The sequence below is a fragment of the Myotis davidii genome, unplaced genomic scaffold, assembly GCF_000327345.1.
Source record: "Myotis davidii unplaced genomic scaffold, ASM32734v1 scaffold362, whole genome shotgun sequence".
Classification (NCBI taxonomy): Eukaryota; Metazoa; Chordata; class Mammalia; order Chiroptera; family Vespertilionidae; genus Myotis; species Myotis davidii.
In genome coordinates, this window is record NW_006297152.1 from 36,581 (window position 1) to 44,899 (window position 8,319).

Sequence of the window (8,319 nt, forward strand, 5' to 3'; positions counted from 1 at the left end):
GCCAGGCAATGTGACACACAGGAGAGCACAACAGCGTGCAGGAGTGGCTGGTGCGCTGGCAGGTCACTGCACCGCCAAGGAAGCCCATTCATCACCGAGCGAGTGGGGCCCACAGACACTCCCCAACTACACACATCGGGGAAGACCAAAGCGGGGCGAGCAAGTGCCTACGGGTCCCCTTGGAAACAAATGCAAGAAAATAAAACCTGTGGGTAGAAGCAGGTGTCCAGGTCTAGGCAGAGTTGCCAGGGAATTTTGTTAATGGAGTGTCTGTTTATTCCCAAAGCTGCGGCTCATAGGGCTTTTGTTAAGTTGGGCTCATGGCCTGGGCTACGGGCAGAGCAAGGCTGTTAGAAACCTGTGCTCAAGTCACAGCTGACCCTTCAAGCTGCCGGTTCGAGGCTGCAGAGGCCACAGACCTGATGACACTATCCTACTTAGCTTTGTGGTCTCAGGCAAGTCATCCATTAAAGGAGTATGTGGGTGAAGAGAGGGTTTATCAGCTCTGCTAACCTAACAGGGTTATTGGGAGAATAAAAAAGATGGGGCAAGTGGAAGAGCCTTGAGAACCATAAATAAAGCATGGACTGCATGCAGGAAGGCATGAGGGGGTAGCTGTGTCCCTCCTCCCCCCAGGGGTTTGTGCACAGGAAGCAACAACAAACCACCTGGGGGTGGCCTTTGGTTACCTGTGGAAACCAAGTGGCTTTCATGACACACCCCTCTTCTGCAGGACCTTGGGGTCCTTCTGAGAATCCCAATTAAGGTCCCTTAATGAACAACCTTGTGGCCGCCCAGAGACACACAGTTGCTTGGATTATTCTGAACGATTACTTTAGGCAGATGAATTTATGGTCAGTTCATAATCGCATGGCATCACCCATTGTGTAAAATTCATGCAAATTTAATTCTTAAATAACACCAAAAGATAGGCATCGTCATACCCACTTACAGGCTCTGAGAGTTCCCAATGTAACGCAGCCAGTTCAGAGACAGTCTTGGAGTCCAGGCCTCTGACTGCAGATTAGATTGGTGCCCACTATGTAGACATGACTCTCTCTCCTTCCAGGGTCCCCTCCTCCCCTTCTTTTATAGGGTCTTTGATTTGAGGTTTAGTTTTGCTATTTGCATTGCTCAACCACCTTCCCTGACAAATCTAAGCAGAACTCTCGTTCTAAAGAAGACAGCCTGAAACAGAGAATTCTCCCTGGAAAAGCTAATATTCCCACAGCTGAGCCTGAGCAGCTCCTCAGTGGTGCTTGTCCACTGGGGCACCGAGCACGGTTCCTTACATGGCATGGCCCACACATGTCCTGAGGACCCACCATCTGGAGTAAGGCAGACATGACTATTCCAACATCTACAGCCACCTGAGAAGGTGGTTATGGTACATCTCCTGGATATGAGATGAGGGACACTCTCTCCTTAACCCAAGTACAGTTCACTTACCTCCTTGTGGAGAGCTCATGCCTGGATTCTGAATTCTAGAAAACAAAAGGAAAAGAACTTTAGTTTATAATAAAGATTAAAGTGCTCTCTGATTTTTAAATGACACTTCACATATTACCAATCAAGTTCACATCCATTACCACATTTAATCCTTATAATATCTTATAACCTTGTGAGGTATTATTCCCACTTTAAAGATGGGGAAAACTGAGGCTTAAGAGTGCATAAATAATTTGTCCAAGGTCATAAGGCTAATACATGGTAGAGATGGAACAAAGGCTTGTTTTTTCTATCTACAAGTTTAAGACTTCACTTATGGCAACAATTTTTTTTTACCGCTCATGAATAAAAGATTAATAGTAAATTAAAAGGTTAATTAGAGCTTCTAATGGGAACCCTTTAAATTTCTTGTAACATTATTATCTCTTCTTCACCTAATCAACCCTCACTACACTCCTCTGACCCAACATGTAGCAGGCGATGTGTGAAGACTGATGTTAGGTATTGGGACTCATCAATCTGCTTGAGGTTAGGAGCAGGGCACTGCCTCAGGCTGTCCCATTTAGAGAGTCCTAGCCTGGCTAGTGTTGCTTTGATGGTGAATATACACAGAGCAGCACTAATTGGAGCCCAGAGGAATTTAAGAATCAGTGTAAATCACTGTTCCCACTTTCATGGAATTTACAATTGTTAGGAAGATGAGATTTGTTATGAAATCTTTGAAGGGCAATGTACAAAACAGAATAAAATTTAGTGCCCACCATCCTTAATACATAGTCCAAGAGGGCTTCATGAAGGAAGTAGGCCCTGAGTGGGCCTGAAGAATGGAAAGAACTTGGAGGGGGAGGAAGGAGAAAGGGTTTCCATTCCGGTAGCGGATGAAGTGCCAGCAGCAGGCAGGGTGTGGGGATGCGTGGTTCCCAGCACCATTCCCACCCCGACTCCCAGCTTCTGGTGGTTGTGCACCCATTTCCTGGGTCCTAGTAAAGCCAGGTGTTAACGCATCTCTAATGTAATAGCATCTTTGTACCTGTTATTCCCTCTTCTGGAAAGTATCTCCCTCCTTTGCTTCCTTGTTCCCTATCTCTCACACCCCATCTACCTGCACACACCTGTCAGTTCAATCTCACTTCTGCCATGGAAAGGACCCCTGCAGTACTTCCTCATGATGATGTGTTCCTAAGCCTGCATCCTCCACCACATCAGGACCCTGGTTACCTTTTGCATAGTCATTTGTTGAATAAACACAAATGAAAGATGGAAATGCAGATTAACTGAATGAATGAATCCGCAACAAGAGAGTCCTGCTATAGGACATATGGGCTGACACTTAGAACCCATGATGCCCCGGGCCATTAGATATATTATGGCTAATGAATCTTAGAAGAAGTAATGATTCTTTAATGAATGAATGATTGATGGAGTGACTGAGTTTTCTATATAATATGATGAAACCTATCATCACTCTTCAGCTAACTTGATTTTTTAATTTAATCTTCTTTCCTTAAACTCCATGAGGCTGAGACCTGAGGATCAGTAGGAGTTAACCCAGGGAAAGGTGCAAAGCACACGCTGTACAGGACTTGGAGGCAAGAGAGGGTGAGGGTCTGGCAACAACTACCAGGTGATGGGCAGAGTCTGGTAGGATGAGAGGACACTGGAGAAGTGAGCAGGAGACAGGTCATGAAGGGACTTAAGCAGTTCCCAGAGGACAGTGGGGCACAATTAGACCCAGTGAGGTGTGTTACATGTAGAATTATCATTATCTTTTGCTTAAAGAAAGAGGGGCTGACTGGAATGTGGAGATGGAGCAAGGCAGAGCAAGACTCAGAAACCAGCAGTTTTAAAGATGCTGCAGAAACTTGGGTATGAGATGGTGGGGGCTGAACTCAGGGCATGGTCTATGGGAATGGAGACACACAGAGAGATTTGAGTGCTGAGGGGGGAGAATGGACAAGACTTAGTGACAGCCAGGATTGGCACATGGCTGATGGTGCTGGTGATGGGACTAGAGGAGGAGTCAGGATGAGAATGCCAAGGTTTGGGAAACTGAGTGGGTCCCAACTGAGTTGAGGACATCTGGGGAAGAGATACCATGGGCTGAGAGAGGGGAAATAATGAATTATTTCCAGAAATTTTACTATATATAAGCTTTGTTCTAAGAGTCTAAATTATATTATACATACATACATATCGGTATATTATGTTTTTTCTTTTCTTTAAAAGTTAAATTCTTTATTGTTTAAAGTATTACATATGTCTCCTTTTCCCTCCCATTGACCCTCCCTGGCTGCTCTCCCCCCCGCACCCCTCTACTATCTGTGTCTATTGTTTATGCTTATATGCATGCATACAAGTCCTTTGGTTGATCTCTTAACCCCCATTGCCACCCTCCCCTGCAGTCTCTCTGAGGTTTGAAGGTCTGTTCAATGCTTCTATGTCTCTGGATCTATTTTTGTTCATCAGTTTATTATGCTTTTTCAATTAATATAACAATATCTTCTCATGTTGTTATAGGCTCTTCATAAACACTATTTCTAAGGGACAAGCTGTCAAAAAATATGCAAAGTGTTGGAAAACATGAGTCAGATAAGTTGTTTGAAGAGGATTTCCCATGCCACACATGCACAAGAGCAGGTCAGCAGGGCCATGAACAGCACCTTCGGGCAGAGGCCTGTTCTCGCATGGTGAGTGATACGGAGAACCCGTAAAGAGCCTACAGCTGTACCCAGGAGGCTCCAGGAGACCAGCCAGGATGTGGCCTTGGTCACAGATACATAGCTTACAAAAGGTGCAAGGGACCCTGAGGGCAGTCTTGGCCTCAGGGGACGTGGGTACGTGAGGAAGATCTGTGACTGTGCAGGAGGTCTGAAGAAAAGGTCCCCAACCAGCTGGTGTTAGAACTGTAGGGCAATATGATCCTTAACGGCCATTTGTAAGCTTCCTACTACAGGAGAACAAAAGGCCAGGAAAAACGTGCTGGACACCAGGAGTCAGACCATACAAGGAACAGAAACTGTCCTGAAGGGACCTGATCGCACACCTGCATTCCCTCCGCATTCCAAGCCTACCAGCTCAGCTCCCAAACCCACTGGCGACACCTTTCCCACCAGTGACTGAATATGAGGATGAAACTCCGGCTCTGGGTGCTGCCATCAACCCGAAGTCCCCTTGGCTTGGTGCTGTGCAGCCCTTCCCCGTGGATAGCCTATCCCACCCTCTTTCCTTAAATAAATTCAATTTTTCTTTATCCACCATCTGAGATGGCTATTTAGCCTGCCCGCGCACCACCATGCAAACCTTCCATATTCACCTTTCAGCTGGGAAGAGAAAATGAGACTGTGTCTCTGAAAGTATTTGTAATCACAAAAGATTAATACAAACTCATTATTATCTACGCTCAAAACCATCAATTTAAAACTAATGGAAGTTTTCCTAACATTCACCTATAAAGCAACAGGGGTGGGAAGGAGACTTTACTACATCCTCCCTTGTATCTTTTGAATCATTCAACAATAACTTAAAAATTATTTAAATCTAAGCAAACAAAGTCTCCCTTATTCATTAACAGTAGCGATGGAGAAACAAATCAGATCACCTGAATTTTTTCACTTGTCCAGAAAGAAATCACAAAAACAAAGGCAATGACTACATCTCCCAGGAGCTTTACTCATTTGAAAAGCATGACGCCCATTCCTAGACATTAAAGGATCACACACCGAGTCAAAAGAAAATGAGCCAGAGGGCTTTTGGGGCAAAGTACATGGTATCAATGTACAGGACTTACGTTCACGTTGGCTTAAATTTCTTCAAGCCTGTTTTCCCCACCTGTAAAGTAGACATAACAAAACCTACCCTGAAGAATCATCATGAGACCTAAATGGGTAACTTCTGTGAAGGCAGCGAGCGCCAGAGACCTGCAACTCTATGCATGTCCATTTGTTGAATCTTATAGACCCTACTTTTCATGTGCATCCACAGGGACACTTTCAACCACAAGTAACAGAAAAACCTGACTACAGCATCTGAGATAAATAGGGGCTTATTTTTCTCGCTATATAATAAGAAGTCTCTGGAAACGAGCAGTCCTGGCCAGGATAGGGTGACTAGATAGGACCCAGGTTTGCCCAGGATCATTCTTGTTTTAGCTGTAAAAGCGCTGCATTTCAGGAAACCCCCTCAGTTTCCCAGAAACCCCTCAGTCTCGAGTAAACCAAGAGGTTGGCCAGCCTAGTAATAACAATCAACAATGATACCATCAAGAACCAAGATACTTTCTTTTTTCACTTGGCCATTCTGTTTCCTGTTGCCTCATGGTGGCAAGATGGCTATCACATCCCCAGGCGTCATGTCTGCATTCCAGGTAGGAAGTAAAGGGAAGGGCAAAAGGGTCAAAGTCTTTCTCTTTAAAGAGGTTTACCTTTTATTCTGAGGAAAAAAACCTTCCCTCGAAGACCTGTACTTACATCGCATTGGCCAGAACTGTTTCATGAGGCGACTCCAAGCTATAAGAGCAGCTGGGAAAACTGAGTATTTGTTTCCACCTCCCCAGTTGAAGAAGGCCAGAGGAGGTGGTGATGAAAGGCTTTCGAGTGGTCAATCCAGTGTCTGGCACACCCCTTCCCTCGTGATTGCACCCAGCAGTGTTGAGCACCTGCCACGTGATAGGCACTGTGGTCAGATCTGCAAAGGACAGAATGAAGAAGACACGATCCCCATGCCAAGTAAGCTCATAGTCTGGTGCAGGCTGACACACGACAGAAGGCCATTTGTAAGGCAGAAGGCAGAAGGCAGCCATGAGAGAGTGGGGAGCACTGTGCTGGCGAATCTTGCCCAAGATGCAGGTGGGAATGACAGGGTTGGTGGAATGAACATGATGCACGGATAGGGCTTGGCAACAAGAAAGCTCCAGAAAAAAGAGCCAGTGGGTGTAAGAAGGAATGTGTGTATAGGGGTGAGTACCTCTCATCTTTGAAGATGACCTGGCTTTGGGGGCCTTGGGTCATTGCTATGTATGGCATAGGGAGCCATTTAGACACTGGTATGTGCACAGGAGGTCTGAGTGACCATGGAGCAATTCCAAGCTGCCCTGGAGAAGAGAAGACCGCACCAGTGTCTGTCAGAGGATCCTACTGGGAGCCCAAGTCTCACCTTACCCTGTTTCCTATCCTTTTGGCCTCTGAAGCAACCCCCTTTCACTTCCCAGCTTCTCAGTTGCTGGATCTACCTCCAGGCCAGCCTGCCAGCCTCGGAGCCAGGCAGTGCATAGGCTGCGGCCTCCCTTGCCAACGAGGGCCTGTGCCTGATGCCAGCAACCTGCCCACTTCCTGGGCAAGCGGCTGCATGCCCTACCTCGCCCCACTGATACTGGCGCAGGGCATAGTACAGCTCCTGCCTTAATCTGCGGTCAGGCTGCAGCTGGGCCATGGAGCAGATCTGTAACTGTCCTTCACATGCCTTAGGTTTTCCCACGGAAGCATCAGAAAACAAGCCCCACAAAGTGTGTATGTGGGTATTCCCAGGTAGGTGGGCAGGAAGTGAGGCTGAGAGGTTAGGTAAACTCCCAGATTACCCAGCTGGGTAGTGGTAGAGGTGGGATACCAACCTGGGTTGGATTCTATGGCCCCTACGTTCCCCATTGTTCGAAGCCATTTCTCTATACACAGCTGAGCTCTCTCCCCCCAACCCCTTTGCCCTGCAAGCTTGTCTGTGCCCAGACTCCTGGCTCTGATGGCATCCTCTGGTCTTGATTGCCAGAGATTATGATAAAGATTCGTTTATTCCTTCACTCAACAAATATCTGAGTATCCCCTGTAGGCCAGGCACCAGAGCTTGCTCCGTCCTCAGGGCACATGGCAGAGCTCCCCAGGGCCAGCTCAGACCAGCCCATGGCGCAGCTGGACCCCTCCCCATCACCTCTGCGCATAAATGATCTGCTCTGGCCTTGCTTCTTTTTTTTCTTTTTTTAAATATATTGTATTGAACTTTTAGAGAGGAAGGGAGAGAGATAGAGAGTTAGAAACATCGATGAGAGAGAAACATCGCCTTGACCGGAATCGAACCCAGGACCCTTCAGTCCGCAGGCCGACGCTCTATCCACTGAGCCAAACTGGTTTCGGCTAGCCTTGCTTCTTGACCTTTCTTGCTGGACCTGTTTGCGGTCTGGGTCACCGTTGAGCCTTTCCCATTATGACATCTCAACTAGTTACTGCTGTCGTCAAAGTGAGGTGGTCAGAGCAGGCCGAAGAACTAAAACAGCCACCACACCCATTGGATTCTTGGGAAACAATACGGTGAAAGTGGAGATTAAGTGAGGACAGCTTTTTGGGTGGGGGAGGAGCTGTCAACAATCACACCTTACACACTGAGTGGGGGTGCCATGAAGGTACAAGAAACTGAGCCTTGGAGGGTAAAATGACCAACCCAAGTGTATACAACATTACTGCATTTTTTCTATTTGTGAAAGTAATACATAATACATGTTCACTGTGGAAAACTGGAAGAACAACAAATATAAAGAAAATTGGGAAATACCAAAGGCATAAAGAAAAAAATAAAAACACTCTGTGATACCATTACCCACTGTTAACACTGTGTGTTTGCCTCTAGAATCTCTTTCCTATGCACACATGTGGATTTATTCTGTACATTCTATGTTGTATCCATCTTTTATCACTTAACAGTAACTGATACCATTCCCCCCTTGACACTAAGTGTTTTATGAAAACGTTATTTTAAGAGGCTGCATAGTATTCCATTGTATGGGATGCCATAATTATTTGACCTACACTATTAGCTACCCCCTCATTTTTGTCCTATTAACTAATACTGAGATGAACATGTTTGTACATAAATATCTGTGCACATATC